Source organism: Theropithecus gelada, chromosome 19 (genome assembly GCF_003255815.1).
Source record: "Theropithecus gelada isolate Dixy chromosome 19, Tgel_1.0, whole genome shotgun sequence".
NCBI classification, from domain to species: domain Eukaryota; kingdom Metazoa; phylum Chordata; class Mammalia; order Primates; family Cercopithecidae; genus Theropithecus; species Theropithecus gelada.
Window position 1 is genome coordinate 56,205,098 of NC_037687.1, and position 22,168 is coordinate 56,227,265.

At 39.9% G+C, this 22,168-nt stretch overlaps 1 pseudogene; it reads left to right on the top strand.

Annotated features, from left to right (window-relative positions):
- Nucleotides 1–19,733: 19,733 nt before the first annotated feature.
- The window catches only part of LOC112612778, a 15,035-nt pseudogene continuing 12,600 nt past the window's right edge, over nucleotides 19,734–22,168 (top strand).

Here is a 22,168-nt window from a genome sequence, read left to right on the forward strand (position 1 = left end):
GCAGGCAGACAACAGTGAGGATACTGTAGCTGTAACACGGATTAAAAAAAAGAAGGTCTGTGATGCATACATAGTTGGAATGCCAATAATGAGACACACAAACCTGAGATAATTTGGTAATATAAGAAGCAGAATTGGCCAGGCGCGATGGCTCACACCTGTAATCCCAGCACTTTGGGAGGCCGAGGCAGGTGGATCACCTGAGGTCGGGAGTTGGAGACCAGCCTGACCAACATGGAGAAATCCCGTCTCTACTAAAAATACAAAATTAGCCAGGCATGGCGGCACATACCTGTAATCCCAGCTACTCAGGAGGCTGAGGCAAGAGAATCGCTTGAACCCGAGAGGCAGAGGTTGCAGTGACCCGAGATCATGCCTTGCACTCCAGCCTGGGTAAGAAGAGCGAAACTCTATCTGAAAAATAAAAATAAAAAAAGCAGTATTTCTCTTTAAATTCAGCAAGAGTCAGTTGTGCAGCCAAAATAAATAAATAAATAAATAAATAAATAAATAAATAAATAAAATTAAAAAAAAATCCTCTTCGCATGACACATCCACGTTATTTCTTCACCACTGATATTTTCTCTCTCTGACTTGAAGTTACAAACTAACTCCAGGAGGAATACTTATGGTTTATCATGAAGCATCTGCTACACAGCAAGCAGTGCGAGGTTTTTTGCTGCATTTATACACAAAAACATCCTCTTGACTTACGGAAGCCTTCCTAGTACTTACCTGAGCAAATTTGCTCAATAAATAAATTAATTAACTTATGACAATTTTAAAATCTGAAAGAAACAGTAACTAAATAAAAGTGGGCTTATATAGTATTCTTCAAGCAAAAGAACAGAATGGAATCTTCTAATTAAATACAATATAACTTCATACACTAATTGTAAAATTACATATACCAATTATTTTGTGTGCACTACTAAATTTCATAAAAATCATTATTATAATCCCTGACCAGCTCACATAATGAATACTGCATAAACTTCAAAACAAAAAAAATAAGAAACAAGGAAATTATGGGTTTAGCAAGAGTACCAGACAAGTAAAACCAGACGAATTGCATGGGGAGACTCTGAACCATAAGCCATAAAATTTTAAAGAATTCAATACAAAGCAGACAGTATAGAATTGCTTTCCACATTTTTTAGGTTTCTACTTTTCTACCAAATTAGTCACCTTAATAAAAAAATTTACTGTTTTCTTCTGAAATTATGCCCTAAATCATACTTACACACACATTCATCATAATTTGCATATACCTAGTGTTGTCTTTAAAATAATATATGCGTATATTTAACCCGATTTAAATCAAAACTAAAATTCTGTATGTATGTGTTTGCAGGCAGAGTTGTCAAGTGTTCATATATATATATATATATGTGTGTGTGTATATATATATATATGTGTATATATATATGTGTGTATATATATATATATACATATAACAAATTTTTGAAAGTTTTTTTAGGACTCAGATATGTATGAATTTTATTTATGTAATTTTAATTATGACCATAAAAATGATCCTATACTCAATGGCAATTGTACATTTAAAAATAGCTAAAAATGTAGAACTGGATTATTTGTAATACAAAGAACAAATGCTAGTGGTGATGGATACCTCATGTACTCTAATGTTATTATTACATATTATATGCCTGTATCAAAATATGCCATTTATGCGGATCACTTGAGGTGAGGAGTTCAAGACCAGCCTGGCCAACATGGTGAATCCCCGTCTCTACTAAAAATACAAAAATTAGCTGGGCATGGTGGCAAGTGCCTGTAATCCCAGCTACTTGGGAGGCTGAGGCAGGAGAATTGCTTGAACCTGGGAGGTAGAGGTTACAGTGAGCAGAGATCGTGCCACCACACTCCAGCCTGGGCAACAGAGTGGGACTCCATCTCAAAGAAAAAAAAAAAAAGGGCACTTCATTGAATGTGCAATAGATGTAACATTTTGAACAATGTTTAACTAGAAAAATTAAGTTTACATATAATTGAAAAATTTTTAAATGTACCGCATATTACATAAAAGTACAATTAATAAGTTACTGCTAATTTAATTAATTTTAACTAAAACTTAAAAAAATTTTTTTCACTATAGTGGACAAAAATATGACTCAGAACACCTACCTCACACATCACTTAACATTATAAGTGAACTACAATGAGCCTCTCTACTTAAATTTTTGTTATGTATTTTATATTTTAATGTTCTTACTCTTTCACAGAAAAGGTCATAAATAATGCCTACCTAATAAAAAAGAATCCTTATATCTACGATGCCGTAGTACTTGATCACATGCTTTCACATGTAAATACAATAGGAATGGAGAGCATGAAGTAATTTGAGAGTTAAATTATGTCATTATTTGCTTTTCAAAAAAATCTGTAGTAATAAAAGGTATACTTTTAATGTAATTATAACTCTCCAAACAATCTTCTACTTCTTTTGAAGTTATATACTAGTAACTTACCAAATAATTTCAGTTTGGGATTCCTTTCTGTACTCAAAACTCTGATTTAGTGTAATGTCTGAAGAGTAAGTGCCTTATTATTTCTACTGTTTATTCTCTGTGATTTACATAAAGTTAATTTTGAAGCTTTTTAAATATTTACTTCATTTACAAAAATATCTTAGTATGAACTCTATGATGTTTTCTAAGCTGTAGTTTTTGAAATGTGTTTCTTTCAAATTCATTACATTTGCAGGGTTTTTCTCCAGTATAAATTTCCTGACACTGAACAAAGTTTGGGCAACTTCTTTAGGGTTTTCTTCTAGTACAAAATGTATACAATAAGATCTGTGATACAAGTAAAGGTACTGCAATCCGTTTTATAGTTGTAATGTTTGTCCTCAGAATAAACACTTTTTCACATTATAGGCTTATATTTTCTGAAAGACCTTTTCAGAATAATTGCATTTATAATACTTTTATTAAGTATGAACTCTCTGATATTGAGTAAGATGTGAGCAGATACCAATGGCTTTTCTATAGTCTTTACCTTTTTACAATTTTTCTCAAGTATAAATGGTTTCCTGTGCAATAAAGTGTGAGCATTGGTTAAAGGTTTTGCCACATTCTTCACACTTGTAGAAGTTTTCTCCAGTATGAATTATCTTACCTACAATATAGCATGACCATTTAAAGGCTTTGTGATATTCCTCACATTTTTAGACTTTCTCACCCGTATGAGTTCTTTTATGTTTAGAAAGGTTTGAGGTGTTGTCGAAGCACTGTCACACCATTCAGGTTTGTAAAGTTTTTCTCCAGTATGATCTGAAGACTTGTTAAAGGCTTTGCCACTTTCCTTCACATTTGTAATTTCTCTTCAGTATGACTTATGTGTAGTAAGACGTGAGGAGTGGTTACAGGCTTTGCCACATTCTTTACATTTGTAAGTTCTCTCTCCAGCATAAAATTTTCTCTCCACCATAACCAGCTAATTTTTGTATTTTTAGTAGAGATGGGGATTCACCATGTTGGCCAGGCTGGTCTCAAACTCTTCACTTCAATCCATGTTTAGCATTGAGAAATGAGTTAAAGCTTTGCCACATTCTTCACCCTTGTAGTTTTTCTCAAGTATGAATTCTCTTATGTTCAGTAAGTTTTGAGGACCATTTAAAAGCATTGACACATTCTTCAAATTCTAGAGTTTCTCTCCAGTATAAATTATCTTCTGTTTAGCAAGGTTTGAGGACTATTTAAAGGCTTTGCTACGTTCTTCACATTTGTAGGGTTTCTCTCCAGTATGAATTATCTTATGTTCAGTAAGGTTTGAGGACCACTTATAAGCTTTGCCACATTCTTTGCATTTGTAGGGTTTCTCTCTGGTATGAATCATTTCATATAAGGTAAGGTTTGAGGAGGAGTAAAAGGTTTTGCCACATTCTTCACATTTGTAGAGTTTCTCTCCAGGATGAATTATCTTATGTCTAGTAAGGTTTGAAGAGCACTTAAAAGCTTTGCCACATTCTTCACATTTATACGGTTTTTCTCCAATATGAATTATCTTATGTTCAGTAAGATTTGAGGACCACTTAAGATCTTTGCCAAATTCTTCACATTTGTAGTGTTTCTCTCTAGTATGAATTATCTTATGTTCAGTAAGATTTGAGGACTGTTTAAAAGCTTTGCCACATTCTTCACATTTGAACAGTGCCTTTTCAGTATGACTTCTTTTATGTTGAGTAAAGGTCGATGGCTGTTTAAAGACTTTGCCACATTCTTCACATTTGTAGGAATTCTCTCTAGTATGAATTTTCTTATGTTGAGTTAGGTGTGAAAGCATGCAAAATGATTTGCCACATTGTTTACATTTGAAAGAATTTTTTTCAGTATGCCTCATTTTATTATTATTTGAATTTGGATATTTATAGAAGACTTTCACATATTTATCACACTGAAATATTTTGCTCTGGGTAGATGTCAAACATTGATTAAGTCCATTATAACCTCCTTTGTGCATCCTACCATCATCCAAACTTTTACAGTTTTTTTTTCTTAGTTGTAAATTCTTATCTCCACACTTTGTATATGTTCTCAATATCAAGTTTTGGAAGGATTCTTTTATGCCCTTCTCTGGCCACAGGCCTTGAGCAAAATGAGAGCACATAACTGAAAGAAATAAAAATAACAAGTTACTCCAGTTGTTAGACTCAGATAAACATACTTTACTAATCTAACCTATAAAGCTGTACAAACCACGTAATCAAGATGGCACAGCAAAATGCCACAGGCCCTAATTCTTTCATAGACATAAACATGCAGCAAAAACATACTGACCAAAATACACTTGCAGAAAATATATAAATGGGTTAACCGTGTGTAATGCCCAGGTAAAAACAGTGCAAAGAGCCACACAGAAAGACTGTGTTACAGTTACACAACACAGTTTTTCCTGATCCCTAAGATAACAAAGCTTTTTAGGCAGTTAATTGCTGGCTGGGCATGATGGCTAACACCCGTAAATCCCAACCCTTTGGGAGGCAGAGAGAGGTGGATCACCCAAGGTCAGAATTTTGAAACTAGCCTAGCCAAAATAGCAAAACCTCATGTTTACTAAAAATTTAAAAATTTGCCAGGTATGGTGGCACACACCTGTAATCCCAGTTACTCTGAAGGCTGAGGCATGAGAATCACTTGAACTTGGGAGGTGGAGGTTGCAGTAAGCCAAGATCTCACCACTGCACTTCAGCCTGGGTGACAGAGCAATATTCTGTCTTTAAAAAAAAAAAAGTAATTGCCAACTCCTGGTTTCTTTTTTAAAAGATGAGAAAAACACTGGTGCATACGTATTTATTTCTGGCTTCAAGGGGCCTTTCCAGACACTAGTTTCTTTCCTGCATTACATAAAGTGCTGAAAGAAATGGTGGGATATTTTGGATTGACAGTTTGAGTCTGCTGAGACCAAAAGTAAATGTTATAGCAGCAGAGAGACTGCAGTATCACATACAGGAAACACATGTAGCAAGTAGTTACTGACTATTAAAACAGAAATAAACTTTTTTTTCCTTTTTTTTGAGACAGAGTCTTGCTCTGTTGTGCAGGCTGGAGTGCAGTGGCATGATCTCAGCTCATGGCAGCCTCCACCTCTTGGGTTCAAGCAATTCTCCTGCTTCAGCCTCCAGAGTAACTGGGACTATAGGCGTGTGCCACCACTCCCAGTTAGTTTTTGTATTTTTAGTAGAGACGGGGTTTCACAGTGTTAGCTAGGATGGTCTCAATCTCTGAACCTCATGATCTGCCTGCCTTGGCCTCCCAAAGTGTTGGGATTACAGCCATGAGCCACCGTGCCCGGCTGAAATAAACTTTTTTAACTAAAAAATAAAAACAAGGGCCGGGCGCGGTGGCTCAAGCCTGTAATCCCAGCACTTTGGGAGGCCGAGACGGGCGGATCATGAGGTCAGGAGATCGAGACCATCCTGGTTAACACGGTGAAACCCCGTCTCTACTAAAAAATACAAAAAAAACCTAGCCGGGCGAGGTGGCAGGCGCCTGTGGTCCCAGCTACTCGGGAGGCTGAGGCAGGAGAATGGCGTAAACCCGGCAGGCGGAGCTTGCAGTGAGCTGAGATCCGGCCATTGCACTCCAGCCTGGGTGACAGAGCGAGACTCCGCCTCAAAAAAAAAAAAAATAAAAAAAAAAATAAAAACAAAAAATAAAAACAAAATTTTAGACAGGACACATCCTAAGTACATGTTTGAGAGACTCCCAGAGACTCTAGCAAAGACAATTGGTTTCAGACTATGCCAGGACAAAGCTATATTATAAGGATTGTTAGAGGTAGCTTTTTAATTTTTATTTATTTTTATTTATTTATTTTTTTTTTGGAGATCGAGTCTCGCTCTGTCGCCCAGGCTGGAGTGCAGTGGCGCAATCTCAGCTCACTGCAAGCTCCGCCTCCCAAGTTCATGCCATTCTCCTGCCTCAGCCTCCTGAGTAGCTGGGACTAAAGGCGCCCACCACCGCGCCTGTCTAATTTTTTGTATTTTTGGTAGAGATGGGGTTTCACCGTGGTCTCTATCTCCTGACCTTGTGATTCACCCGCCTCGGCCTCCCAAAGTGCTGGGATTACAGGCATGAGCCACCGTGCCCAGCAGAGGTAGCTTTTTTAATGTTCAAATCTCAATAAAAGATTACAGTGTATACAAAATATTAAGGCATCATGGCCCAATAAAAAAAATATATAAAATATTTAGAAGGCAACCATAGCCAGGTGTGGTGTCTCAAGCCTGTAATCCCAGCACTTTGGGAGGCTGAGTTGGGCAGATTACGAAGTCAGGAGTTTGACACTAGCCTGGCCAACATGGTGAAACTCTGTCTTTCCTAAAACTACAAAAATTAGGTGGGCATGGTGGTGTGTTCCTGTAATCCCAGCTACTCAGGAGGCTGAGGCAGAAGAATCACTTAAACCAGGACGTGGAGTTTGCAGTGAGCCAAGATCATACCACTGCACTCCAGCCTGAGTGACAGAATGAGATTCTCTCTCAAAAAAAAAAAAAAGAAAAAGAAAAAGAAAAGAAAGGAACCATAAAGAGGGGGCGCCCAAGATGGCCGAACAGGAACAGCTCCAGCCCCCAGCTCCCAGGGTGAGCAACGCAGAAGATGAGTGATTTCTGCATTTTCAACTGAGGTACTGGGTTCATCTCACTGGGGCGTGTCGGACAGTTGGTGCTGGTCAGTAGGTGCAGCCCAACCAGCAAGAGCTGAAGCAGGGTGAGGCATCACCACACCTGGGAAGTGAAAGAGGAAGGGAATTCCTTTTTCTAGCCAAGGGAAATTGAGACACACAACACCTGGAAAATCAGGTAAATCCCATCCTAATACCGTGCTTTACCAAGGGTCTTAGCAAATGGCACACCAGGAGATTATATCCCACACCTGGCCTGGAGGGTCCCATGCCCATGGAGCCTCTCTCATTGCTAGCACAGCAGTCTGAGATCTAACTGCAAGGTGGCAGCAAGACTGGGGGAGTGGTGCCCGCCATTGCTGAGGCTTAAGTAGGTAAACAAAGCAGCTGGGGAGCTAGAATTGGGTGGAGTCCACCACAGCTCAAGGAAGCCTGACTGCCTCTGTAGACTCCACCACTGGGGACAGGGCATAGCTAAACAAAAAGCAGCATAAACCTCTGCAGATGTAAATGTCCCTGTCTGACAGCTTTGAAGAGAGCAGTGGTTCTCCCAGCATGGAGGTTGAGGTCTGAGAACGGACAGACTGCCTGCTCAAGTGGGTACCTGACCCCTGAGTAGCCTAACTGGGAGACATCCCCTACCAGGTGCAGACCGACACCTCACACCTCACAGGGCTGGGTACACTTCTGAGACGAAGCTTCCAGAGCAAGAATCAGACAGCAACACTCACTGTTCAGCAATATTCTATCTTCTGTAGCCTCTGCTGCTGATACCCAGGCAAACAAGGTCTGGAGTGGACCTCAAGCAAACTCCAACAGACCTACAGCTGAGGGTCTTGACTGTTAGAAGGAAAATTAACAAACAGAAAGGACACCCACACCAAAACTCCATCAGTACATCACCATCATCAAAGACCAAAGGCAGATAAAACCACAAAGATGGGGAAAAAGCAGGGCAGAAAAGCTGGAAATTCAAAAAATCAGAATGCATCTCCCCCTCCAAAGGAACACAGCTCATCGCCAGCAACGGAACAAAGCTGGATGGAGAATGACTTTGATGAGTTGAGAGAAGAAAGCTTCAGTCAATCAAACTTCTCATTTCTCAGAGCTAAAGGAGGAACTACGTAACCAGTGCAAAGGAACTAAAAACCTTGAAAAAAGAATGGATGAATGGATAACTAGAATAGTCAATGCAGAGAAGACCATAAAAGAACTGATAGAGATGAAAACCATGACATGAGAACAACGTGGCAAGTGCACAAGCTTCAGTAACCAACTCGATCAACTGGAAGAAAGAGTATCAGTGATTGAAGATCAAATGAATGAAATGAAGTGAGAAGAGAAGTGTACAGAAAAAAGAGTGAAAAGAAATGAACAAAGCCTCCAAGAGATATGGGATTATGTGAAAAGACCAAATCTACGTCTGATTGGTGTGCCTGAAAGTGACGGGGAAAATGGAACCAAGTTGGAAAACACTCTGCAGGATACCATCCAGGAGAACTTCTCCAACCTAGTAAGGCAGGTCAACATTCAAATTCAGGAAATACAGAGAACGTCACTAAGATACTCCTTGAGAAGAGCAACTCCAAGACACATAATTGCCAGATTCACCAAAGTTGAAATGAAGGAAAAAATGTTAAGGGCAGCCAGAGAGAAAGGTCAGGTTACCCACAAAGGGAAGCCCATGAGACTAACAGCAGATCTCTCAGCAGAAACTCTCCAAGCCAGAAGAGAGTGGGGGCCAACATTCAACATTCTAAAAGAAAAGAATTTTCAACCCAGAATTTCATATCCAGCCAAACTCAGTTTCATAAGTGAAGGAGAAATAAAATCCTTTACAGATAAGCAAATGCTTAGAGATTTTGTCACCACCAGGCCTGCCCTACAAGAGATCCTGAAGGAAGCACTAAACATGGAAAGGAACAACCGGTACCAGCCATTGCAAAAACATGCCAAAATGTAAAGACCATCGATGCTAGGAAGAAACTGCATCAACTAACCAGCAAAATAATCAGCTAATATCATAATGACAGGATCAAGTTCACACAAAACAATATAACTTTAAATGTAAATGGACTACATGGTCCATTGGAAGACACAGACTGGCAAATTTGATAAAGAGTCAAGACCCGTCAGTTTGCTGTATTCAGGAGAGCCATCTCACATGCAGAGACATACATAGGCTCAAAATGAAGGGGTGGTGGAAGATCTAACAAGCATATGGAAAACAAAAAAAAGCAGGGGTTGCAATCCTAGTCTCTGATAAGACAGACTTTAAACCATCAAAGATCAAAAGAGACAAAAGGCCATTATGTCATGGTAAAGGGATCAATTCATCAGGAAGAGCTAACTATCCTAAATATATATGCACCCAATACAGGAGCACCCAGATTCATAAAACAAGTCCTTAGACACTTACAAAGAGACTTAGACTCCCATACAATAAAAATGGGAGACTTTAACACCCCACTGTCAATATTAGACAGATCAACGAGACAGAAAGTTAACAAGGATATCCAGGAATAGAACTCAACTCTACACCAAGCAGACCCAATAGACATCTACAGAACTCTTCACCCCAAATCAACAGAATATACATTCTTCTCAGCACCACATTGCACTCATTCAAAAATTGACCACCAAAAAATCAATGAATCCAGGAGTTGGTTTTTTGAAAAGATCAACAAAATTGACAGACCGCTAGCAAGACTAATAAAGAAGAAAAGAGAGAAGAATCAAATAGACGCAATAAAAAATGATAAAGGGGATATCATCACCGACCCCACAGAAATACAAACTACCATCAGAGAATACTATAAACACCTCTACGCAAATAAACTAGAAAACCTAGACGAAATGGATAATTTCCTGGACACTTACACTCTCTCAAGACTAAACCAGGAAGAAGTTGAATCTCTGAAGAGACCAATAGCAGGCTCTGAAATTGAGGCAATAATTAATAGCCTACCAACCAAAAAAAGTTCAGGACCAGACAAATTCATAGCCAAATTCTACCAGAGGTACAAGGAGGAGCTGGTACCATTCCTTCTGAAACTATTCTAATCAATAGAAAAAGAGGGAATCCTCCCTCATTTTATGAGGTCATCATCATCCTGATACCAAAGCCTGGCAGAGACACAACAAAAAAAGAGACTTTTAGACCAATATTCCTGATGAACATCAATGCAAAAATCTCAATAAAATACTGGCAAATCGAATCTAGCAGCACATCAAAAAGCTTATCCACCATGATCAAGTGGGCTTCATCCCTGGGATGCAAGGCTGGTTCAACATATGCAAATCAATAAATATAATCCAGCATGTAAACAGAAGCAAAGACAAAAACCACATGATTATCTCAATAGATGCAGAAAAGGCCTTTGACAAAATTCAACAGACCTTCATGCTAAAAACTCTCAATAAATTCAGTATTGATGGAACTTATCTCAAAATAATAAGAGCTATTTATGACAAACCCACAGCCAATATCATACTGAATGGGCAAAAACTGGAAAAATTCCCTTTGAAAACTGGCACAAGACAGGGATGCCCTCTCTCACCACTCCTATTCAACATAGTGTTGGAAGTTCTGGCTAGGGCAATCAGGCAAGAGAAAGATATAAAGGTATTCACGTAGGAAGAGAAGAAGTCAAATTGTCCCTGTTTGCAGATGACATGATTGTATATTTAGAAAACCCCATTGTCTCAGCCCAAAATCTCCTTAATCTGATAAGCAGCTTCAGCAAAGTCTCAGGATACAAAATCAATGTGCAAAAATCACGAATATTCTTTTACACCAGTAACAGACAAACAGAGAGCCAAATCATGAATGAATTCCCATTCACAATAGCTTCAAAGGGAATAAAATACCTAGGAATCCAACTTACAAGGGATGTAAAGGACCTCTTCAAGGAGAACTACAAACCACTGCTCAGTGAAATAAAAGAGGACACAAACAAATGGAAGAACATACCATGCTCATGGATAGGAAGAATCAATATCGTGAAAATGGCCATACTGCCCAAGGTAATTTATAGATTCAATGCCATTCCCATTAAACTACCGATGACTTTCTTCACAGAATTGGAAAAAACTGCTTTAAAGTTCATATGGAACCAGAAAAGACCCTGCATTGCCAAGACAATCCTAAGCCAAAGAACAAAGCTGGAGGCATCACACTACCTGACTTCGAACTATACTACAAGGCTACAGTAACCAAAACAGCATGGTACTGGTACCAAAACAGAGGTATAGACCAATGGAACAGAACAGAGCCCTCAGAAATAATACCACATATCTACAACTATCTGATCTTTGACAAACCTGACAAAAGCAAGAAACAGGGAAAGGATTCCCTATTTAATAAATGGTGCTGGGAAAATTGGCTAGCCATAAGTAGAAAACTGAAACTGGATTCTTTCCTTACTCCTTATACAAAAATTAATTCAAGATGGATTAGAGACTTAAATGTTAGACCTAAAACCATAATAAACCCTGGAAGAAAACCTAGGTAATACCATTCAGGACATAGGCATGGGCAAGGACTTCATGTCTAAAACACCCAAAGCAATGACAACAAAAGCAAAAATTGACAAATGGGATCTAATTAAACTAAATAACTTCTGCACAGCAAAAGAAACTACCCTCAGAGTGAACAGGCAACCTACAGAATGGGAGAAAATTTTTGCAATCTACTGATCTGACAAAGGGCTAATATCCAGAACCTACAAAGAACTCGAACAAATTTACAAGAATAAAACAAACAATCCCATCAAAAAGTGGGCAAAGGATATGAACACACACTTCTCAAAAGAAGACATTCATACAGCCAACAGACACATGAAAAAATGCTCATCATCACTCACCATCAGAGAAATGCAAATCAAAACCACAATAAGATACCATCTCACAACAGTTAGAATGGCTATCATTAAGAAGTCAAGAAACAACAGGTGTTGGAGAGAATGTGGAGAAATAGGAACACTTTTTTTTTTTTTTTGAGACGGAGTCTTGCCCTGTGCCCCAGGCTGGAGTGCAGTAGCGCGATCTCGGCTCACTGCAAGCTCCGCCCCCCCCAGGTTCACGCCATTCTCCTGCCTCAGCCTCCCAAGTAGCTGGGACTACAGGCGCCCGCCACCTCGTCCGGCTAATTTTCTTGTATTTTTAGTAGAGACGGGGTTTCACCGTGTTAGCCAGGATGGTCTCGATCTCCTGACCTCGTGATCCACCCGTCTCGGCCTCCCAAAGTGCTGGGATTACAGGCTTGAGCCACCGCGCCCGGCCTAGGAACACTTTTACACTGTTGGTGGGAATGTAAACTAGTTCAACCATTGTGGAAAACTGTATGGTGATTCCTCAAGGATCTAGAATTAGAAATACCATTTAACCCAGCCATCCCATTACTGGGGATATACCTAAAGGATTATAAATCATGCTGCTATAAAGACACATGCACACATATGTTTATTGCAGCACTTTTCACAATAGCAAAGACTTGGGATCAACCCAAATGTCCATCAGTGACAGACTGGATTAAGAAAATGTGGCACATATACACCATGGAATACTATGCAGCCATAAAAAAGGATGAGTTTGTGTCGTTTGTAGGGACATGGATGCAGCTGGAAACCATCATTCTCAGCAAACTATCACAAGAGCAGAAAACCAAATACCACATGTTCTCACTCATAGGTGGTAATCGTACAATGAGATCACTTGGACACAGGAAGGGAAACATCACACACTGGGTCCTATTGTGGGGAGGGGGGAGGGGGGAGGGATAGCATTAGGATATATACCTAATGTAAATGATGAGTTAATGGGTGCAGCACACCACCAACATGGCACATCTATATATATGTAACAAACCTGCACTTTGGGCACATGTACCCTAGAACTTAAAGTATAGTAATAATAAAAAAAATTTTTCAAAAGAAAACAATTATTTTAAAAGATTTCAATAAGATGCAAAGAACACAGATAACTAAAAAATTTTAGGAAACAACACAGAAACAGAATTAGAAGTATAATACATAAGTAGGCCAAGCATGGTGGCTCACACCTATAATAATAAAACTTTGGGATGCTGAGGCAGGAGCATTGCTTGGGACCAGGAGTTCAGGACCAACCTGGCCAAATAGCAAAATGACATCTCATTTTTTAGATAGATAGAAATATAGATAGATAGATAGATAGATAGATAGATAGATAGATAGAGGTATAAATATAGATAGATAGAAAGAGAGCAATAAAAACCATAAAAACAACCATACAAAAATCCTGCAGTTAAAGTAAACAACAAACTCAAAAACACGTCCTTTGAAAGTGATCAATCATAAAGTGAACAAATTGACACACTTTAGAATTTTCAGAAGAAGACAGAGAGAAAGAATAAAAGTGACTGAAAGACAAAATGTCTGAAAACTTTCCAAATCTATGCTGAGCATGGTGGCTCACACCAGCACTCTGAGAGGCCAAGGTGGGTGAATGGCTTGAGCTCAAGTGTTTGAGACCAGCCTGGAAAATATGACAAAATCCCATCTCTACAAAAAAATACAAAAATTAGCCAGACAGGGTGACAATGCCTTTAGTTTCAACTACTTGGGTGGCAGATGTGGGAAGATCGCTTAAGTCTGAAAGGCAGAGGTTGCAGTGAGCTGAGATCATGCCACAGCACTTCAGCTTGGGTGACAGAGTGAGACCCTGTCTCAGAAAAAACCTTTCCAAATTTAGAAAAGGATATGAACATCCAGTTTTATGAAGCTCAATTTATGTACAGAGAAAAATATATAAGCCTAATAAAGATTAACCTAGAATACATTATCATTAAATTGCCAACATTTACAGATAAAGCACAAATCTTGAAAACGGGAAGAGATAAGAGATTCTTTACATACAAGAGAACCTTTATGTAATCAGTGGATTTTTCAGCAAAAAATATTGCAAGCCAGAATATTCAATTATATATTTAAAATACTGAAAGAAGAAAAGAAAAACCTGACAACTAAAAAGAATATATCCAGTAAAGCTGTCTTTCAGACATAAAAGAGATCAAGACATTTCAAGACAAAGGGAAAAGGTGAGGAAATTTATCACCACTCAACCTGCCTTACAAGAAATGATACAGGGAATTCTTCACATTAAAATGGTGGAATGATAACTAACAATAAGTATAAATGTCACCAGAAATGATAAGTATGTAGTGAAATTCAGAATAATGTAATAGTTTTGTAAAAATACTTTAAACTCTAAAATAAGATCTATACAAAAAGTATTAAAAATAAAGATTGTGACAATAATTTTTTAATAAATATACAACATAAAAAGTTATAAAGTATGACTATATAGTATTAAGTGTTTAAAAGAAGAAAATGTGTACAGTTTTTACATACACAGAAGTTAAATTGTTATCATCCTAAACTAGACTGTTAAAATCCCAGCATTTTGGGAGACTGAGGTGGGAGAATTACTTGAGCTCAGGAGTTTGATACTGGCCTGAGCAACATAATGAGACATTTCTCTATGAAAAAAAAACAAATAGCTGGCTGTTGTGGAGCATACCTGTAGTCTCAGCTACCTTGGTGACTGAGATGGGAGGACTGCTTGAGCCCAGGAGGTTGAGGTTACAGAGGGCTGTGACCATGCCACTGTGTTCTAGCTTGGGCAACAAAGCATAACCCTGTCTTGACACAAACTAACACAACCATAGGAAAGATGGGACAAGAATAAAATATTTTAAAAAATTTAAATAAACAGAAAAAAACAAAATCACAATAGTAACTTATTAATAGTAACCTATCACTATTTTACATATAAAGAGAATAAATTATCCAATAAACAGACACAGCTACTATACACAATGTCATCTCCACATTTTAAGTTAAAATTAAATAGCCATTGTAATAGAATTAAAAGGTGGGAACTTTAAGAATTGATTAGGCCATAAGCAACCTAACACTCATGAATGGATAAAGGTTCTTATCATGAGATGGGTTAATTATAACAAGAGAGGGTCTCTTATGAAAGGCAGCTGTCTCTTCCTCATGCCTTTGGCTATGTTATTATACAGAACAAGGCCTTCAACAGATGCGTGTTATATTCTTTGCCATCCCAGCCTCCAGAATCATGAGGCAAAGAAATTTTTGCTTTTCATAAAATACTTAGCCTGTGATACACTGATATAGCAACAAACAACACACTGAAACTGAGTGGTTGAGTTACTTCTTAAAAGCCCAATGATATGCTGCCTAAAAGAGACTCCCTTTTGATTTAAGGACAAGCATAGGCCGAAAGTGAAAGGATGAAAAAAGATATTCCATGAAAATGATAATCAAAGGTATGCAATGGTAGTTATTGTTAAATTATACAAAAAAGACTTCCTAGCAACATCTATCACAAGAGTCTAATGAGTTTACCATGCAATAATAAAGAGGTTAATTTGTCAAGAGGATATAGGAATTAAAAATATGTATGCTCCCAACACTGGAGCTTCTAAATATATAAAGTAAATATTCACAAAACTGTAGGGAGAAGTAGACAGAAATACAATAAAACTTTAATACCTTACTCAAAACAACAGACAGATCATTCAAACAGAAACCTACTAAGAAAACAGTGATACCACTATAGACTAAATAGATGATATACATATAACATTTCATTCAACATTATGAGATACACATTCATCTCAAAAATACATGAAATATTCTCCTAGCCCGGCCAACATGGTGAAACCTCATCTTCCTGAAAAATACAGAAATTGATTACGCTTGGTGGCGTACACCAGTAGTTCCAGCTACGAGGGAGGATGAGGCAAAAAAAATCACTTGATCTGGGGAGATGGAGGTCACAGTAAGTCATGACTGCACCCATGCACTCCAGCCTAGGCAACAGAGCAAGACTGAACAACGACAACAAAAATAAGAAAATGAAAATAAAAACAAAAAAATACATAAAATATTTTTCAGGAGAAATTATACTTTGAGAAATGATAATTTCAGGAGTTGACAGTGAGTCAAGACTGCGCCCATGCACTCCAACCTGGGCAACAGAGCAAGACAGAGCAAAGAAAAAAACATAACAAAATGAAAATAAAAACAAAAAATACATAAAATATTTTTCAGGAGAAATTATACATTAAAGCAGAAATAAATAAACAGGGTTTTTCAAATTTAACAAGGTTAAAATTATGTCATTTTTATTCTGATCACAATGGCATAAAACTAGGAAAAAATAGCAAGAAGAGAGTTAGAAAACTCAAAACATGTGGCTATTAAACATCGTGCTTCTAAACAACAAATGACAGTCAAAGAAGAAAGTAGAGGGAAAATAAGAAAGCTTCCTGGGCCAGGCATGATGGCTCACACATGTAATCCAGCACTTTGGGAGGCCAAGGTGGGCGGATCATGAGATTCGGAGATCGAGACCATCCTGGCTAACACAGTGAAACCTCATCTGTATTAAAAATACAAAAAATTAGCCAGGCGTGATGGCATGGGCCTGTAGTCCTAGTTACTGGGGAGGCTGTGGCAAGAGAATTGCTTGAACCCTGTAGGCAGAGGTTAAAATGAGTCAAGATTGCACCACTACACTGCAGCCTAGGTGACAGAGTGAGACTCTGTCTCAAAAAAAAAAAAAAAAAAATGCACCCTTATATAAATCAAAATCAACACACAAGGACCCAAAACTTCTTGGATACAACAAAAGCAGGTTTTTTTTTGTTTTTTTTTTTTGAGGCTGAGTCTCACTGTGTTGCCCAGGCTGGAGTGCAGTGGCATGACCTCAGCTCACTGCAACCTCTGCCTCCCAGATTCAAGCAATTCTCCTGCCTCAGCCTCCCAAGTAGCTGGGATCACAGGTGCCCAACACCACGTCAGGCTTTTTTGGGTTTTTTTTGGTATTTTAGTAGAGACAAGTTTTCACCATGTTGCCCAGACTGGTCTCGAACTCCTGAGTTCAGGTAACCCACCCATCTCAGCCTCCTAAAGTGCAAGGATTATAGGCATGAGGCACTGCACCTGACCCAGACCGGTTTTTTTTTTTTTTTTTTTTTGAGACGGAGTCTTGCTCTGTTGCTCAGGCTGGAGTGCAGTGACGGGATCTGGGCTCGCTGCAACCTCTGCCTCCCAGGGTCGAGCAATTTTCCAGTCTCAGCCTCCTGAGTAGAGTAGCTGGGACTGCAGGCACATGCCACCATGCCCAGCTAATGGAGTTTCACCATGTCGGCCAGGTTGTTTTAATATTCTTATTGAAACAGTTTACAGGCCGGGCGCGGTGGCTCAAGCCTGTAATCCCAGCACTTTGGGAGGCCGAGACGGGCGGATCACGAGGTCAGGAGATGGAGACCATCCTGGCTAACACGGTGAAACCCCGTCTCTACTAAAAAATACAAAAAACTAGCCGGGCGAGGTGGCGGGCGCCTGTAGTCCCAGCTACTCGGGAGGCTGAGGCAGGAGAATGGCATAAACCCGGGAGGCGGAGCTTGCAGTGAGCTGAGATCCGGCCACTGTACTCCAGCCTGGGCGACAGAGCGAGACTCCGTCTCAAAAAAAAAAAAAAAAAAAAAAAGAAACAGTTTACAGTGAAAATCACTAATCACCGTCCCAAAAGATCACATTTTTTGCCAACTATTTGAAGTCTACAGAAGGCTGGAGAATGCAGCAATGCCTAAGTCTGCATTTTGAAAACATGTACATATGTGTTAATACAATGTTTATTGATCTCATACTATGTGCTGCCAAGCATGCTGTGGTGTGTTGTGCTGGGAAACTCACCTGGTGTGAGTTAAACCTCAAAAAATTTTGTGAAGTAGGTATTAAGTGTCCCATAATTTCTAGCAGAATTTAGATGATGATTCAGGCTTTCTGTTTGTTTTTTTTTTTTGAGATGGAGTTTCACTCTTGTTGGTGCAATGGTGCAATCTTAGCTCACCACAACCTCCTCCTCCCAGGTTCAAGCAATTCTCTTGCTTCAGCCTCCCAAGTAACTGGGATTACAGGTATGTGACACCATGCCCATCTAATTTTGTATTTTTAATAGAGACAGGGTTTCACCATGTTGATCAGGCTGGTCCCGAACTCCTGACCTCAGGTGATCCACCCACTTCCACCCCACAAAGTGCTGGGATTACAGGTGTGAACCACCGTGCCCAGCCCTGTTTGTTTTCTTATCACTATAAAACCTAAATACAGACAGATAAAAGGAAAACAGAAATGAAGAGTCAAATAGAGTTCCGAAAGGCTTTTAATTGTTGTGTTTAGATTTTCTTTCTCATAACATGTAGAAAAACTATTGGATTTGCAAAAGTGTAAAAGAGGTTGCTGTATGAAATGTCTCTAGAAGCACTGGTTTCAATAAGAAAGAAAGAAAGAAAGAAATTAAGCCTCCAAATTATCGGGGGAACCCACCCCCAATATTTCAATGTAGGTTCTTTCTATTTTCCGTAAGTGTCGGCCAGCTGAGAAATAAAGAGAAAGAGTACAAAGAGAGGAATTTTACAGCTGGGCCTCCAGGGGTGACATCACATATCTGTAGGACCATGATGTCCACCTGAGCCACAAAACCAGCAGGTTTTTATTAAGGGTTTCAAAAGGGGAGGGGATGTTCGAATGGGGAGTAGGTCACAAAGATCACATGCTTCAAAGGGAAAAAAGGAGAACAAAGATCACATGCTTCTGAGGCCAATAAACATCACAAGGCAAAGAGCAAAGCAAAGATCACAAGGCAAAGGGCAAAATCGAAACTCCTGATAAAGGTCTATGTTCAGCTGTGCACGTATTGTATTGATAAACATCTAAAACAACAGAAAACAGGGTTCAAGAGCAGAGAACTGGTCTGACCTCAAATTTACCAGGGTGGGGTTTTCCAATCCTAGTAAACCTAAGGGTACTGCAGGAGACTAGGGCATATCTCAGTCCTTATCTCAACTGTGTAAAACAGACACTCCCAGAGCTGCCATTTATAGACCTCCCCCTAGGAATGCATTTCTTTTCCTAGGGTCTAAATATTAATGTTCCTTGCTAGGAAAAGAATTTAGCAATGTCTCTCCTGCATGCATGTCCATCTATAGGCTCTCTGCAAGAAGAAAAATAGGGCTCTTTTTCTCCGACCCTGCAGGCCATCAGACCTTATGGCTGTCTTCCCTTGTTCCCTAAAATCACTGTTATTCTGATCTTTTTCAAGGTGCACTGATTTCATATTGTTCAAACACATATGTTTTGCAATCAATTTGTACAGTTAACACAATAGCAGTCCTGAGGTGACGTACATCCTCAGCTTATGAAGATAACAGGATTAAGAGATTAAAGTAAGACAGGCATAAGACATTACAAAAGTATTAATTTTGGGAACTGATAAATGTCCATATTAAAATGAAATCTTCACAATTTATGTTCCTCTGCCGCGGCTCCAGCCAGTCCCTCCGTTTGAGGTCCCTGACTTCCCACAACACCAAATAAGTAATCCTCTGCTCCCATTTATTTGTTTTTGGGTCTGGGAAAATTGTGAGATCCAGCTCTGAAGAGACACCAAGAGTTGCCACACAGAAATCTGATCTCCTCTAATCAGTCTGTAAGGGAAATTTCAGGATGAGGCCAGACCTGGACAAGGCTCAGAAGAGGGTAGAGCTGGGTAGGGCCGGGGCAGGGAACTGGCCCTCAGCTTCTCATCTCTATGCTGCTGGCTTATTTTCAGTTCTCTATTCTAAGCCTGACCAACAAGAACTTGACTCCCAGAACTTTTCTGATTTGAATGATTTAAGCCTCATCCCTATCTATTTTGCATGATACAATAGCAACCAATTTATCTAAATCATGTAGGTCTTTCTAAAAAAAATTACATTGAAGCCGGGCGTGGTGGCTCATGCCTGTAATCCCAGCACTTTGGGAGGCCAAGGCAGGTGGATCACAAGGTCAGGAGTTCGAGACCAGCCTGGCCAATACAGTGAAACCCCGTCTCCATTAAAAATGCAAAAAATTAGCTGGGTGTGGTTGTGGTCATCTGTAATCCCAGCTACTTGGGAGGCTGAGGCAGGAGAATTGCTTGAACCCAGGAGGCAGAGGTTGCAGTGAGCCAAGATCATGCCACTGCACTCGAGCCTGGGCAACAGAGTGAGATTTCATCTCAAATAAAAATAATAATAAAATAAAGAAAAGTACGTAGAAAACTATTCTTGACAAGTGAAAAGAAATAGAAATAATAATTGTAACAACTTTTCTGTCCATGGGTGGCCCTTCAGGTACTGACATCAGAACTCACAACCACAACATACATTTAGAGTCCCAAATGAAGCCCAAGTTCTCTATACAACTCCCTTTGTTCTGATCACATTACTCTAATTTAAATCATGTATCCATTGACTCTAGAATAAAAATTCCTTGATGGTAGGGTCCATGACTGCCTCACCTGTTCTTCTCATGGCCAAATAAAATGGAAACAATTTGTTTACCTATCAGTTTGGGCCTCCAGACCTACTTGTTCTTCACCCAAATATCAGGAAATTGGAGCAACTCCCATTTGGACACTAAATAAGGAGATACCATCTGTGAGGGGAAAAAGAAGCCCTGGATTACTCCTTATTTTATGAGATGGGAGGAAGATTGGACTCGTCAGCCTGACCCTTGTCTGCACAGTACATCCCTAAATGTCTCAAAGACTCCTAGGTGTTAGTGAGAAGGTCTGCAGTGGCCCTGGGCAGATGTTCCAATAGTTATTCAAACAGAGGAGACTCAGGCTGATTCTGTGGGGCCAGAATAAAAAATAGAACAATCCCTGATTCTCAATCCAGATCTGATATTACCTATACCTGTTGAGTTAACTATTGGGTATGAGAACAAGAATGTCCTTCTCCAGTAACACAATTCACACATAGGAGATGTAGTTGTCTTCATGGTTCTGGACAGCTGTGGCCCTGCCTTCCCTCTGCTAAGGTGCTTCTGTACACCTATAGATTCTGCCACCAAATTTACTTTACACCAGGAGTCCCTCACACAACCACAGTGGCTCACTGTACATGATGTAAAGTCTGACCCTGTCTTGTGAATTCCAGGTGGATATCAGCCCTTATGTGTAGATTCTAGGTACCATTAACTTGGCTCTGTATTCTGAGCATTACAGTAAGGAGAGAAAAATTGGAGGAGAAATTCCAACATGAAAGCTGCTCTAGGGGGCAGAGCAAGATGGCCGAATAGGAACAGCTCCAGTCTCCAACTCCCAGCGCGAGTGACACAGAAGACCGGTGATTTCTGCATTTTCAACTGAGGTACTGGGTTCATCTCACTAGGGAGTGCTGGATAATCGGTGCTGGTCAGCTGCTGCAGCCCGACCAGCGAGAGCTGAAGCAGGGGGAGGCATCACCTCACCTGGGAAGTGCAAGGGGAAAGGGAATCCCTTTTCCTAGCCAGGGGAACTGAGACACAAAACACCTGGAAAATCGGATAACTCCCACCCCAATACTGTGCTTTAAGCAAACAGGCACACCAGGAGATTATATCCCACACCTGGCCGGGAGGGTCCCACGCCCATGGAGCCTCCCTCATTGCTAGCACAGCAGTCTGCGATCTCACGGCAAGGCAGCAGTGAGGCTGGGGGAGGGGCGCCCGCCATTGCTGAGGCTTAAGTAGGTAAACAAAGCTGCTGGGAAGCTCGAACTGGGTGGAGCTCACAGCAGCTCAAGGAAACCTGCCTGTCTCTGTAGACTCCACCTCTGCGGACAGGACACAGTAAACAACAACAAAAGCAGCTGAAACCTCTGCAGATGCAAACGACTCTGTCTGACAGCTTTGAAGAGAGCAGTGGATCTCCCAACACAGAGGTTGAGATCTGAGAAGGGACAGACTGCCTGCTCAAGTGGATCCCTGACCCCTGAGTAACCTAATTGGGAGACATCACCCACTAGGGGCAGTCTGACACCCCACACCTCACAGGGTGGAGTACACCCCTGAGAGGAAGCCTCCAAAGCAAGAATCAGACAGGTACACTCGCTGTTCAGCAATATTCTATCTTCTGCAGCCTCTGCTGCTGA